The sequence below is a fragment of the Haemorhous mexicanus genome, chromosome 1, assembly GCF_027477595.1.
Source record: "Haemorhous mexicanus isolate bHaeMex1 chromosome 1, bHaeMex1.pri, whole genome shotgun sequence".
In the NCBI taxonomy this organism is placed as follows: Eukaryota; Metazoa; Chordata; class Aves; order Passeriformes; family Fringillidae; genus Haemorhous; species Haemorhous mexicanus.
In genome coordinates, this window is record NC_082341.1 from 86,520,536 (window position 1) to 86,536,793 (window position 16,258).

Sequence of the window (16,258 nt, forward strand, 5' to 3'; positions counted from 1 at the left end):
TTATATTTACACCATTTTGCTTTCGGTTTTTATTTTTGAGATATGCCTCTCCTGAATATAGTTTCAAAAATAGTATAGCAAATCACATCAATAACGATCATAATAATTCATATGCAGCATACAGTTGACTTGGTTCATACAAGTAGTTGACTTGATTTACTCTTTGTCCACTCACAAAGCATTTTCCTAAAGGTTTGCGGCTTGCATTCTCATCTTCCTACTCAGTATAGGTTTCAGGCTTTTCTTTTCAGGCTTTCCATAAGCTCTGTTTTAAGCCTCTTACACGCTGATTTGCATGAGCACTTTACTGCCTCACTGTCCATGATTATATTTATTTTGTGAACAAGATAAAAATGGGCCATAAACCTTCCATTGCTCTGGTTAACTTAGAGCATCTGCTCTAGTAATAAACCCCTGCTTGAGTAACTTTGACATCTGTGAATCTCTCAGTTGATAGACTTGCCCTTACTGAGTATGCCAGCAGTGATGATGAAAATATTATTAGACCTATTTCACACACCTTTTTTTGTAGTCCTATATACCTTTGCCAAAGTTGAAGTCTGCCTGTGTGGCTTCAACACACTTTTTACCTTATTTTTACAGCTCTAAGTTTAACTTTGTAGCACCTACCAAAACCCACTGTATACCTCCAATGCTTTCATGAAAAGCTGTAAAGAATACATTTGCTAGTGATATGTAGCTTTCAAGGAACTGGAATACAAGGAAACTTTGACAGGGAGCTGAACAGCATCTCTCTTTAATTATGTATTATGCTCCTGGTAAGCGTGAGTGCCAAAAAGTTTGTAGCACCATACTGACAAGTATCTCTTGAAGGACTACATGTCTTTAATGAAAAAAAGCAGAGTGGAAGCTCATGAATTTCAATCAAAACTCTGTCACAGGATTTAGGGACTGTTTCAGATAATCATGATTTTTGTCCAGAAAATATGCAGAAAAAAACCCAAACAGTGTAATAAAGTAATAAAGCTTTATTCCATGTCAGAACTCTTTGTTTGTTTTGATAATATCACCTCTCATTTCTCAACAAACATTTGCAAACCAGTCTGAAAAGATGAATAAAGGACAAGCTATATTACAGCTGTCACATCTGGGAATCTTAATTTTTCCCTGAGACAGAGATCTTCATCTAATTTTGAATCAGTGAAGTGTGCAGATATGTAATCTTTGATTACAGCTATAATTGAAATGTGTGTATGTGTACATGTGTTTTTGAGTGAGTGTGTGAGACAGTTATATATGTTCCCACCTATACCTGTCTTCATAATTTTATGTAGAAACATACAATGCCAACTCCCACATTGAACCAAATTAATACACAATATTTTGGTTTGCGATCTCCAGGTAAAATACCCATTCTCTGCAACTAATTTTTAATAATATTTTTCATTCTCTGGTTAGTTTCTCTTTGAATTTTTTACCTTAAGGCAAAAGATTCAGCTCTCAGACTGATATGCTCTAAGCGTAATGCCAATGTAATCTTCTTTAATTCTGTGAGAATTAAAGTCCTTGTTCTACAATTAATTCAAGTTTTGCATGATCTTGCTGCTTGTCTTACAAGTTAAAGTCCAAGCATTTGCAAGTAGGTTACCAATGAAATGTAAAATGCAATCTGGTTTTTGTGAGTATCATCCCATTGTAGGTTTTTTACTCAGTTTTATCAAGATGACTATTGTGATGACAGAGAGCAGATATCAAAATTTAGTGGATTTTGTCAAGTTTAGATAGCCAGCTTACTTTGATTCTTCAATTAGATGGCTTATCTCAGGGAAGAATAATCCACCAGCTATTTTTTTTAAGGATATGATGTGAATTTAATGCATGGAAAGGTTGTGATGGAACAAAGACATCTGGGAGTGAAGCCAACATTTCTGACTTTGAAGTTGTATATATCAACATGTCCTAAGAGGAATTTAAAAGCAGCTGGGTTGTGGGGACAGTGTCTCTCTTTTTCTTTTATCATTCTTGAAGCTCTTTACCTGAGGCTTTCATATCTTGGGTTCTAAATACAAAACTATTACGTGAAAGGTCCTCTGACACGCTTTTAAGACATTATCCTCCCAAATTTGTGGGCAGAGTTCAATTAAGTATGTTCAAGGGAGATGTTGAAGGATAGATTGCACATTTTAATGGATTTGTTTTTGAAGATGAATATCAAAATAGGCATTCACTGTGTCTATTATTCAAAAGCTGCCTAAAAGTTAAATTTTGGAGGTGTCTAATTGTCTGACAAACTGCTACTAAAACTACTGAAGTCAGTACAGAAAAACAGACCATACAGAGTTGTACCCCCTCTCAGCCACAAGAAATTCTACAAACAAAACCACAGAGTCACCCAATGGAAATTGGGTTTTTTTCCCCATAACTCAAGACAACTGAAGCTGACTAGAAAACACTGAATTTTTAGAGTAGACAAGAATAATTTCATCCATCCAGTAGTCACATATACCATGTAAGGATTTTTTTCTAAGTTTTTAATCACAGCAAGATTTTAATGTTGTCTTTCTGACCTAACAAACACACACATACACTATTAAACTGATAAGTATTCGCCATCATCTGTAACATGAAAATATATCCAAATCCAAGCAAACAAACCCACCCCACCTAAATTATTATCATTAGTTCCAATAATTTAATGGCAGTAAATAAAAATACCAGATTCAATTAAAGTGAGAAATGAAGATTGCCTGGAACCAAGCAGTCAAAAAAAAAAAAAAAAAAGAAGAAATAAGGAAATCGATTACTGATTTCATGCACAAACACTGTCACACAGACTCACATATTGTTTTATTCAAAGGAAGTAAATGCCAATATGCTAACTTTAATTATTCTACATGGAAGGTTTTTTTTTTTTTTTTGTTTGTTTGTTTGTTTTTTGCACACTAGCCTAATATATTTCATGTAATGTAAAAAATCATACACAATGTAACAGTTAGAATGGAAGTATTATTACACAATAAATGCATTTTTGCAAGTCATTTAAGAAAAGTAAGTTTTTAGGAGAGACAATTGCTTATCATATAGTCAACTGACAGAGTTCACACTTATGAATTATCCCTTTAATTAAAGGTATTAATTCACCCATAAAGGAGCTTTCAAATTCATTTACTATCAGGACTTCCAAAGCAATAGTATCAATATAATTTTCAACTGTGTTAAAATGTTTCAGTTTAGCCTTTTCATGCATCACTAAATGTGCCAATATTATATTTATGCATAATATAAAATATATGGTGTAATATAATAATTTGGATAGCTCAAACGCATATATTCCTATATTTGATCTATGCTGATTAAAGATCATCCTAATCACACAAAAATTAAATATGACAAACAGTGAGTTTCATTCTAAAATACAGATTGATAGGGTAAAACTTACTTCCTGGAGTTATAGCAGCCTAGTAGCAGCTGAATTTTAAGCATTAACATTAGAATTCTATTTTCATGTTTATTTGTACTATCTACAGAGAGCTAGAAACAACCAACCAAAAAAATATAGCTAAATCTAAAGAGCTAAGAAGAAAGAAATCACTGCAATCTAACCGTCAAATTATTCTGCAAGATGTGATCAGTGATACAGAATTGAAATTCTCTTGAATTGTTGAGAACTTGTACATATCACACTAAAGTATATTTGAGATTTCTCCTTTATTTTATAGCTGATTTCTCCTATTTAAGAGACTCTTAGTTCTAAACAATCTCATTCTCACAAGTGTCAGAAGAAAGTTAACTACAGATTGACATGCAATTGGAGGAATGCATTATGTATTCATTTTTCAGCATACAATTAGTTAGAAATACAACTGTAGGCTAGAACCTACAGCTAAGTCTGCCTTACCAATGCCTTTATATTGCAGAAAGGTATGCTGAAACTCTTAAATAAATGAAGAGTGCTATACAACAAAATTCAAATAGAAGCATCAATACATGAGTGATTAAATAACCTTAAACCAGCAGCATTCTTTTTTGGGATCCCATATTATGACAAGTTCAATGAAAGTTTAAATTAATGAAGCATGATGAATCTCACTGAAAGTGTGTACTACTGAGAGGTACTCAGACTGTCTGAATCAGAAAGGGGAAAGGAGAAAAATTTTTTAAAAATGGAAAGAACATGAAGATTTATAAGTCTGAGACAAGAGGTGAAGCCCTTTTTGTCAGCATGTATTATTATATTTATAAAGATAGTGATGGTCAGAGAAATCTCTATAGGCTTCATCCATGTCCTGTTTTAATGACTGATTCATGCATTTTATGATTGTTCCATATATTTTTTTAATGTGAAAGGAAATTATTAAAAAAATCCCCAGAAGATAAGTAAAAGAAAAACAAAAACACAAAGCATCACAAAATGTATAAATGTTCTGCCAATAAATTAGAATTAAGGTATTTTTCAGCAGGTACATTAGATGCCTTTTGCAAATAACAGTTTGAAAAGAATTTGAGCATGAAAATTGCATGAATATGTCTTGATAATAGTTTAGATTCTGTCTGTTTCTAGCTGCTTTTACTTTGGCCCTACACACAACACTGAGCTAAAATACACCCTGAAATACTTCAGGCACCATGAAATAGTAATCTACTTAACCAGGACCTATGTAGAACAAGAACAGAATGCTACTTTTCAAACTGGTCTTCTCACATTGTTTTTCCTTTAAATTGATTTTATTTGCATTATTTGATATATTCATGGTTACACCTTTTTCCAATTTTCATTGTGTCACAGACCAAAAAAAGTCAGTAACTGCCAGATGTAAACACAGCAGACACCATGGGTAGTGTGAGTGTGCCATGTTAGCATTTGGCCATTATTCATACAAAGGCAAGCAGGGGGGTACAAGTCAATTCTTGCTACATTTCAAAGCCTATATCTTGGGATAATGGCCTCTGCTCTAAACAATATCTCCAATTGTACTAGGCTCCTACAGGTGACATTAAAGTGAATGAGAATTATTTTTGGATATAACCATATTGACCAAATAATTATCTTGTAGAATCAGTGGATAATTACAGCAACTTTCCTTCTTAAATAACTAATTCAGCATTTGAAACATGAGCCTACTTCAGTGTCTTGCCACAAATGGCCTCCAAGCTCTCTACAAGTGTTTTTCACAGAACCACTTTTGCTTTTACGTACGAAAAGCAAAATATGAAAAGTGGAAATTACATTGTCATTTTCCTACTGTTTTGCTACATTTTTAATGAATTTTCTTTTAAAATTGCTCACTAATTTTATACCAAAATTGCCTTTTCAGTTGCATCTTCTTAAATTTGTTTTCTGGACTCAGATTACTGAATCATCAAATCATTAAGGTTGGAAAAGACCTTTAAGATCATGAAGTCCAACTGTTGACCAGGACTAAAGCTATGGGAGAAATTCTAAAAATTTATTATTCAATTTTTAGCCTCATTAAGATGAGGCTAATCTGAACTAATTACTAAGGTTTCACAATTAATCTTTTCAAAGCTCCATATCTTAATATTTTGCTCATTCATTTTCATTGCCGAACTGAAAAACCAATGCATTTTTCTACTTACTGAAGTTAACAAGAACCGAAAATGTCTGATTCATCTGAAATGCAGGCTTCTGAAATTCTGAAATATAGTTTTAGGATCCTAAAGTAACCTTTGAAGTTAAAGTAACTTTTCCTATATTGATACGGGCTCTACAAGAAGATGTACAACTTGAAAGTACAAATAAATTGGTTTTCTTTTTGGCTAATATACACAAGAAAAAAAGGCAACTAGAGCTGATCAACTACCAGCTGAAGCATGAATATTCTCACCTCCCCAGACCCAAAAAGTCTTTGTTGGTCAGACAGCCCTTAGGGATGAGAAATGTGATTTTTTTTGTGCCTTGACCTCAGTGTTGCTGAGTTGTAACCTTCTGATTTTGGTTTTCTTGCGTCAGTATTTTTCCTCCAGAATCCTTAGCTGCCCTCTATGACAACCTCAACAATTACACTTATCTGTTATGAGTTTTGACAGCCTAACAAAATTGAACTAGCACCTGGCTCGCAGAAACACAAGGCTGAAGGTCACTTTAATAACCTTAAGCTGGTTGGAAGATAAACTGAGTATCCATCCTAGCTACAGGCTTAAATTAAATGGTGATGTGGTTGTGGGAGGGTGTGGAGGAAGAGCAAATTGCGTCCTGCTAGGAGGAAGTCTATTTGCTCTTCAAGGCTCTTAGTTTCTGTGTGCATTTCCAGAAGTCTGCAGGGCTACTAGGAGAATATGTTTGCCATTTCTGATGGTGCTATCCCAGCTTCCCATTTGGACTGGACATCTCTCTGTAACCATGTATATCTGTTCCTGCATAAACACAAATGCAGTAATGTAGTTTTGCAAGTTTTATTTTAAACATTTTATTTCCGTTTCTATATAGGTGCAATGTTTATTTTCATAAATTGATATTGTGCAAAAAAAAAAAAAAAATCTGAAATTTGGAAAAACAAACCCTGTTACTAAAATTCAAAACTATTTCTTGGGAAGAACCTACACCTTTCCCTACCAGAGTCTGAACTTACTTTATGCACTGATTTTAGCCAAGAATTATTAGTGAAAGGATCTCTGGTCTTAAAACCAAAAGGGTTGGGTAGAGTCTTAGAGCAAGGACTTGCTCACTGGTTCAAGTAGAAAGTTGTCCAGCCTGAAAAGGGAGATCTGCTTCATCATATTTTGTGTTGTCTTGAGAAACTCCTCTGTAGACTTTATTTTAGAAAATTTCCTGCTTTGAGAGGAACTTTGAAATGCTCAAGTTCATCATAAACCGAAACTGCATTCTCTAATATGCTCTGCTGATAATAGGTTCTGTATATGTATGCTGACAGATATGTTTTCTTACAATGTCTTCATAATAATTTTTAGCATTATAAGCATAACAATGACACTGATTTAATGAAAGAAGTGGAAAATAAAGGCAGGGATGAAATATACAAATTAAGGAAGAATAAATCCTAGATATTGATGCCATTTAAAGTTTAAAGTAACATTTTCATCCTTTAAGATAGAAATAGGTGGTTTAAGATTTCCATGGAAAATCTATCTTTCTGATTAAATGTTACAAGTAATGAGAAAGCAAACCAGCTCACACCAAGGAACATTTAAACCAAATATCCTAGTTTTTTCAATTACTCGAAACATACCATAAAATTACAATATTTGCGCTTGTGTGGCTATATTAATATATATATCTATCTATAAAAAAGCTTTTATAATCAGGTTCCAAGTGTTTTCTGATTAGTACCTGACAATAAGATCTTTGATCATAGTTTTAAGGAGACTATTTTAATTATGTATATAGTCGTGTTTGATTGTTATTTCTAAACTGTTATTTCTTTATCTTCATATTAGATAAATACTTTATTTCTATTATGGCATCTTCCCACAGAATTTCCAAACACTGAAAAACTGAAATAGATAGCAGAAATAAGATTTTGAAGCTTTGAAATATCATTTAAATAGACAACTGTTTTAATAATGAAATAATTATTAGCTTACATATATAGATGTAGATATAATAAAATATATTTAAATACAGGTATACAGGCACATAAATTGAACAAAATCTATGTAAATATGTTTTTTTGTTTCTTTTTTTAAATCCCCTTTTGTATCAAAGAAGTTTTGAAGATAATGGAAAAGTTACTTTCTTATTTCTTTCTTTAAGCATGTTTAATCTATTTCTTGACAATGTTCACCCTTCATCAACTTTTTTTCATCCATTTTATAGCTGTTACACCTGGTGCTATTGCTGGGAAATGATGCAGTCAGTGTTTCTTGTCAATGTAAGATAGAAGTGTCTGACATGCACTTGCAATTGCTGCTGGTGCCTATTAACGGCCTCATGTGTTCCACTAGTTTAAAAATTAGGGAGGGCAACTTGGCACTGTGAGATTCTGCAGATTAAATTGCTAAGAAATAAATGAATGTGATTAAATCCAACATCATTGATGTCTGAATCTATTTCTGGCCACCAACATGCCAATAATTTGTATGCTGCAGTAAATTTTGTGGGATCCTGGACTGTAGCAGTGGGTAGGGCAATATGGTATAACCCTTTGTTATTTTTTCATGGTGTCTGATATATCCATGTAATCTATTCAACTCATCTATTCTGTAATCTTTTACAAATTCATGAGTATCCACGTACATTTATCTGCTTCAATGCTACACAGCAGGGAGACAGGTAGCTTAGCTAATCAATCAGTTGGCCATGGGAAAAAAAGATATCTACATTCAAAAAGCATAAGAACTAATCCTCTGATGGGTGCTAAAGTTCAGTGAGATACAAATATAAAAAGAAGAGGCTGAGGATGTATCTCCTTCCTCATATGCAATGTGTTCTGTAACATGATATTGCATAAATCTGAAATTAAGAAGTAATGCTCTAATTGCAATCTTTTATTAACAATTCAAAGAGAAAAAAAAATCCAATAGTCAGACAAGTCTTGGTAGTACGTTTTAAAAGTACTGTGAACTAATGAGTTGTAGCCCTTTCTGTGAATTGAACTGCTATTTCTAGGATATATTGGTCTTTCCGGAAATGGATGTAAATGATTTATAGTTGAATGACTTAGACATGTCATGCCTGGGTTGGCTGCTGCTGCTGTCTCTGGCATGGCTGAACCTGAATCTGAGGAGTCTTGGGCAGTTTATCTAATTGTATAGCTGATATTTTTGCTTTGTCATCTTTGAGAAATATCTTTAGAGAAGTACATTATTTTTGAGAAAATTTTCAAGGAGAATTTTGGACTAAGAAATGTGTTAATCTATTTTTGGTATATGCAGTATCACAAAAATAAATCATGACAGAAAATAGTGTTTACTCTTGCAATTAATCTTATTTTCTGTTCCTTATTTAAGGACTTAAAGAGCAGTTGCCTGTCTCAAATCAAGACCACTGAAGGAATTTGCTGTAAGATAAGGAGAAATTTTTGAAAGGATGGTGCTAATTCCAGATGTGATGGAGGTGAAATTTAATCAGCACATCCTATTTAATGTATCCAGACAAAAATATCCACTGTGGCAAACTGTGAAGAAGGAAGAAACTTCTCATGCACGTACCACTCCAAGTTACCAGAGTGGCACCAGTGACCACCCTGCTGACACCCAGAACTTGGATTGTATAAAGGTGGTACTCCCAGAAGAATGACTCAGGGACCCCATCCACCACTGAGAAGCCCAGGGTGAAGAAGGACCAATAGGAGGCCGCTGAATCCACAGGGGGTGACTGTCTTCTACTTGATCTCTCTCTCCTTCTCTCCCTTCTCCCCCTCTTTTCTATTTCTTTCTCTCTACCTCACATTTACTGTTAAATAAAATCCATACTATTGACTTTGGCATATGATCTTGTTTGCACTTTAATTCAGGAAGAGGAATCTCTTATAATCAGATCTTAACAGCTTCTACTGGTAAAATTTCAACCTGTGGTGCTGGGAGGATTAGTTCATTGGCAAATTATGTTGATGCAGTCACTATAGATTTTCTTCTAAAAAATTCTTTTCTTGGTAATCAGATATTATTAAACTTGAACAAACTAGCCACAAGACTCCCTTTACTTGTTATCTAGCCACTACATGAGCAGAAAGCATTAAAAAAAAAAAAAAAAAAGACTTTAAATTCTGCAGCCACTGTCCAGCAAAATAAAGCAAAAGAGAATCCTTGTTTGCAGCAAAGTCCCAACACCTACAATCAATATGTATTGGTGTTTGGAACAAAATGTCTGTCTTCCTAATCAGCTTTCTCTATCAACTGAGGTTAGCCATTCAAAGGATTCCTCATGCCATTATGACATGCTATGCAAAGGACGAGAATTGCTCATTTATGGTTCTGTGGTATCAGGAAGTCACTGTGGTGATAGTCCATCAAGAAAGTAGATGTAGTTTATTCATGAAGTGACCTCTGAATGTCGTCTCACTATTTGTTGTTAAAAATAATCATGTATAACTGAAGATTCTGGAGGGGCAAGAAACCTTAATGAACTATTAGACATACTGTCACACCAGAGTGGTCATAGGCTGCTAATTATCAATGGTTATTTGTATAGCTGTCTTCCTCCAGAACTTTTAATGCATCATGTAAGTTACTCCCCACCTTTTCCAAAAGCTCTTCAGAGATGATAAGGGGTTCAGCCTCTGGAGGTCGGTTTTCACAAAAGTGTCTGCTCCTATGCAGCAGGTTTGAAAACATTGGCAAAGAACTGCTCTTCGGTGTATTTTCATGTTAAATAAATGTTCTTATTGGAAATGAATGTCTGATTTCCAGTTTAATCTTTCTGTCCCTTATCTTCAGTCTCAGAAATTATGAGAGAGTATATGGTGTGAGAAACTCCCAGAATACTTTTATAGCTACTATGGAAACACATGCTTTCTTGTTGTTTTCCTCTAATTTTTTACTCAGAAAGTAATGAAATATTCTACATCTAATTAGTAGTGTGATTTGAATCAATGAAAAGACTGCTCTGTCTATTGTTCAGGATTATTCTTTAGCCACTGACCCCCACCTACATCTCTTCCCTTCTTACAGGCATGCATACTTTTTTATCACATTCTCAGTAGTTTTAGGGCAAGCAGAGGATGTCACTAGATATGTCTATCCACTAGGCACATACTGTAATCCCACAGAGAAAGCAGTCCTGATCAGTGAGTGTTGAGGTCCAGCAGTTCATTTGATGGTGCCTCATTCCTCAAGGTTTGAAGTGAGAAGAACTGAGCAGCTGATCAGTAGCCGCAGTTTCGCAAATCTGTGGGAAACACAGACTGGAGTGCCTACTTGCTGCCTTTCCAAATGTGGTCCTATGAGCAATAGGACAAGTGAATTGCAGAGTAGTCCCTCTCTGAGGCCAAAGCCAAAACTCCCAGTGACTTCCCAGAACATAATCTTCTTGAGACAGTGATGGATTATCCTACAGAAAAACATCCTATTCTGTCAGATTAAAAGAAAAAAGGAGCTTTGGAAGTTTCAGATCAAATGAAAGAACACCACACAAGGAACTTTCTGAATTTGAAGGGTCAGTGAAGCTATATTCTGCAGGTGTTCTTTAATTCTGTACTGTGAAAAGCTCTTTAGGTCATGCAAAACTGGTCACACAAAGTTCCATGTTACACACAGAACAAGGAAAGAAGTATTTTCAGATAGCTACAAACATCACTGTCATCTCTCAGTAGATGCTCTCTCTTAACTGGAAAATGTAGTCTGCACTGGTGGATAAGCCAACATTTAAAAGTTCTTTAAATTATTGTTGCAAACCACTGAAGCCCAACTTTCTTCTTTATAGGAAAGCACTCTTCCATGAATGATTTGTGATTCAGTGCTGAGGAAGCTCATATGCAAAATTGTATCACTTAATTCACTACCACAATGTAGGAGAGGGGAGAAGAAAAGAGAAAAATGTTTTAAAATCAGTGACAATAATAAAAAAAGTATTTATTTGGGGGAAGAGAAGCACTTTTGTGGAACTGTTTATTGAATTTGTTGTTTATCCTTTGAGCAGTGCTGACAATTAAAACAAATGTATAATGAATATTAATGAAAATGAGGATCAAAATTGGGATAGTTCTAATGAAGTTAACAGTTCTGGGTCAGTTACAACTATAAAAAGTTTATCTTTAAATTTTCAAGCAATTTCACCACATTTTACAATTTTAACTATACAATACAATCTTTGTCTGTCAAACTAATCACATAATGGTTCAGATCCCAAGTATTATATTTTTCCCTCTGTGTTGAATATGTTTTATTGATTTAGAATCATAGAATTATTTCATTTGGAAAAGACCTTTAAAATCATCAAGTTCAGCCAGATAACCATTAACCAAGTTAACCCATGAATATCTTCTTGCTGAATTAAATTATTTATCATCAAATTCTGTTTAAAAATTTCAAAAATGTCATTTCAGGAGGAGCTCCATTTCTCTGATTCAGTTTATGGTGTGAATGTATATCACAAACTCACATACATTAATTCTATTAGAAATCACATTATTATCTTATCTGATATCATTCTCTCATTATCAAGACAAATTATTTAATTAAAGAGCACTTTTCAGGAGGCACCTTAGCCAGTGCAGGGTATTTTCCACTGATGATGTTATATTACCCATATAATTAAGTTGATTTTAATCCCCCACTTAGGATAGATAAAGTACATTTAGGCTTAAAGATTATTCTTTGTCAGACATTTTGTCCAACCCCTAGGTCACATCTGGGCCTTTTCTCTCTCTCTGGTGTCTCCAAATATTCACTTCTTTGTTTAAAAGAGGGACAGCAAAACTGAAATGAGTCTTTCCACATAGTTTTCATCAGTGTTGTATTCAGAGACAACTTTTAACTTCACATGTTTTCTATTTACTGCAGTGGGTTTCAAGTTGATTTTTAGGAAGTTCATGTATTCATGGATAACCTCTAAACCGACTGCCCAAAGGCCAATCTTTCAGAATCTGTGGCAAGCCTATGTGCCTCACCAAAGCTTAAGTAGCATGATCTGACTTCCATTATCCCCAAAACAAGAAGGACTTCACCTTTGTGAATTGAAAGGACTCCAGCTTCTATTTAAATCACAACTCAGCAGTAGAATTTTTTTTTTTTTTTTTTTTAAAAAGAGTGATTTCCAAACACTGTATCTCACTGAGCAAAATATTAGACAAACTTGATCGCAGTGAGCAGGGCTAAAATTGTCACAAAACCAATACAATATTGCATGCAGCTAAGATACATGGATTTTCATAAAAGTAGTACCCTTTCCCCATAAAATCTACCTGTTCCTGTCAGCAAAATTTGATAAAGAGGGCCTGGAAACCCTGTCTTTGAGAAATCAAGATAGCCCAATGTCAGGTAAGGAGTGCAGATACTAAATGGAAACTAGTTCTAGTTTTGGACTTGAGACCTGACTGCTTCTAGGTGGCACACGGACACTGTGTCTTTCAGTCTGTAGGTTTGTAGGAATCAGATCTGGGAGCCTCTGTGCTGTCTAATCTGCATGTAGAGACAGAGTTTATTAAACTTGAATCCTTTCAAAGTATTCCCTGCTGTAGCCTCCTAATCTATCACAAAGGCCTGGTCTCCTTGTTTTCACATTTCTTTTGCAATTGCCTTTATTTGCCTCATTTTCATATGAACTGAATATGCTTAAAAATTGTTCATATTTTATTATGTTCTTGTTTTGCCTTCATTATTACTATCCTTCTTCTAAACCATATATAATCCACACGCTTTACCAAGAGATACATATTTTAAAAAACAGATATCTAAATATAATTTCCTAAATCTCCCTTATTTTCCAATCATTGTGCTGATTTTTGAAATGTTATAGACAGAAATATCTACCTAACACAAATGTACTCAAAATACATATATGTGCAGACATGCATACTTCATTTACTATATGCTTATATGTGTATGTTATTTAAGTAGTAAAGTTAAAAGGCAAAAATTATATTTAGGTGTCTTAAATATTTAGTGAGAAAGAAAAAAAACATTAATTATAACAACATTGTACATAATTCTAACCATAATAAATTTTTTGAGAAAAAATCCACATCAGCTTTGATGAGCATTTTATGCAAGAAGTAATCTTTCAGATTTGTGTTTGCATTTGGCAAACATCAAGTGAGTCAAAACCAGAGCCCCAAATTATAGTAGAATCAAAAACATTGTCAAATTTATGCAATCCTCCTAAAGATATATTGCTCAAGACAGGCAATAAGATTTCTGTGTGGTATCACCTGCTTAGCAAATAGAAAAGCAGACAAACAAAAGGATAAATTAATTAAATTTTTCACTTTATTCCTAGAAAACATATTGTGATATTGTCAAAAGTATCTGCAGGATCTGCTTTCCAAAGAGAAGACACCTAATACTGGCCCCAAAGGGATTTATGAGTTCAATTAACATTTGGATTTTTTTTTTCAAACAACCCCAGAGGTAATAGCCCCCGAACATAAGATGTAAAAGCCTTTTATAAACTCATTTAATAAAAGGAATGGTAAAACTCCATTCTGGAAATGCAACAGAAACAATCCCATGTCTAAGGTGCAATTAATTGTTCTAAAAGAAGGACTGCAGACAGCTTATCAGAATAACAGCAGAGAGAGTAAGAACTCCTGCAGGCATAAAGGGGGAAGTAAAGAGGCAGGGCTAGGGCCAGCCAAGCATAAAGATAAAAACTAGGAATCTCCAGGAAACACCTATCCAGCGGTTAGAAAAATCAACACATTCACAGGTAGGGTGTCAGCAGCCATAACATGTACAGTAACGCTCTCAGCAACTTGAATCTATTATTTGTTGCCTGTGGTAGTCACTTTGTGACCATCTTACATCCTCTTTGTGTTTGCCAGCAGCTGACCCAGGTTATAAGGCAGAAAAAGAAAAGTTCAGTTGGTTTTATCTGCAGAAGCAGAGCCCTGTTAGGATTAAACTCATCAACAACAACAGTATTTTGCCCACTTTTTTATCCTGTGTTGAAGCCAAACCTAGTGTAATGCCTGCTATGAAGCATGCATATGTTACATATGCATGTGCACTACATATCTTACAAGACAGAGGTCAGATTCAATTTCTGATCTATGAGTCAGGTTAGGTAATTCCTGCCCTATGTCTCAATATGCTTCAAATATTTTAACACAGATGTTAGAGGAAATTGAGTTAACATTAATATTTTAATCACCCAACAGCAAGCATAAGTTTATGAACTGGTTATTATGTTTAACAAAAGTTCACCTTCTAGTGAGCATGAAGGAAGGAAGGAGTGTGTATTAATAGTTTCCATTTTATTTATTCCCTCTTTCTTGTTCATCTGTACACAGCAATTTTATCTAGATAGAAGGATCTATCTTTGACTACAGAGATAAAAGTCTGAGATGCAGGTCCTTGTGCAGGTTTAACATGACAGAGATGTATTCCCAAAGTGTCCCGTAAATTAGATGGGCCACATGTTCTTTTTGTGCCTTAGCAGAATGAACACAAGTGACTGCAGTGGAGCTCTCCTTTGCGTGTCGATTTGCTTATGATAATACATTTATGAAGGTACACTATGGCATGGAGGTAAAACTCTGTGAGAAAAAGTGTTGAAATTTTTTTTAATCAGATGGTCCATTACAAAGACATATATTTTGCAGGTGATGTTGTAAATAGGCTTTCTGTCACCATCACATTTTCTGAAAATTCCCTTCGCCAGGATTTCTTCTCCTGGGAAGCTGAGAAGCCTCAGAGAAAAAGGAAAACAATAATTATCTCCTGTGTTTTGCTGCTTTGGAATGTGGTTTGGACATTGTATACCAACTGGTCATTGTTTGATTGGTTTCATGTGAATTGTTTTAACTTAATGACCAACCAGTCCCAGCTGTGTCCAGTCTCTGGCGAGTCACCAGTTTTTCATTAGTATCTTGTTAAGCCTTGTGGTGTTACATTTTATTTAAATGGTAAGCTCTGTCTCACCCCTCGACAATGTCTGGTTTATTCCAAGCCTGTGATCCTCCCCTGAAATATCATGGATCTGTAATCTCATTGGCTCAAATCTTACTCTGCTCCCACTTTGAACCTCCCTGTTACACTGTGCGGGGGAGACCACCAGGCCCTCTTGGCCTTTTTCTCCCTAGGCTCTCCCTCTCTCCCCCTCCCTTCCCCTTCTCCCCTAGAAACCATGCTGCTCCCAGGAGTGGGACCCCTAAAAAACCCTCATCTAATTAGCACCCTCAGAAGCTGCGTGGAGTCTCCTTGCCTGCCTGCTGCTACCAGTGAACATACAGCTTGGGGGACTTCCCGGGGACCCCCCAAACAAACTGCTACAAAGCCTTCTCTAAGTATCCGTTCTTTATTCTTTAATGTAGTTTTAGTATAGCATAATATAATATAATCTAATATAATAATAAATTAGCCTTCTAAGAATATGGAGTCAGATTCATCGTTTCCTTCCTGCCACAGGGGACCCCCAAAATACCAGCTTTCCTCTTACCTCTTCTAAGTATGGTACAAATTAAAGTTATCTTGAAAAAAAGCTCTAATAAATTCTCTCTGAAAATACTGTTCAATTTTAAAAAATACTTTTTAATTTTTTTTAATATGAAAACAAAGGAAATACAAATAAAGGGAAGTATAAATGAAGCAACTCTGTTATGCAAAAAGGACCAATTTTGCCTCCTTGTTTTTTCTGGATCTATTAGAATAAAGGACAGGTATGATTATTTTTAGCCAAAAATTTATTTGCTTGTAATCAAAACTCTCTAAACTGAAAATC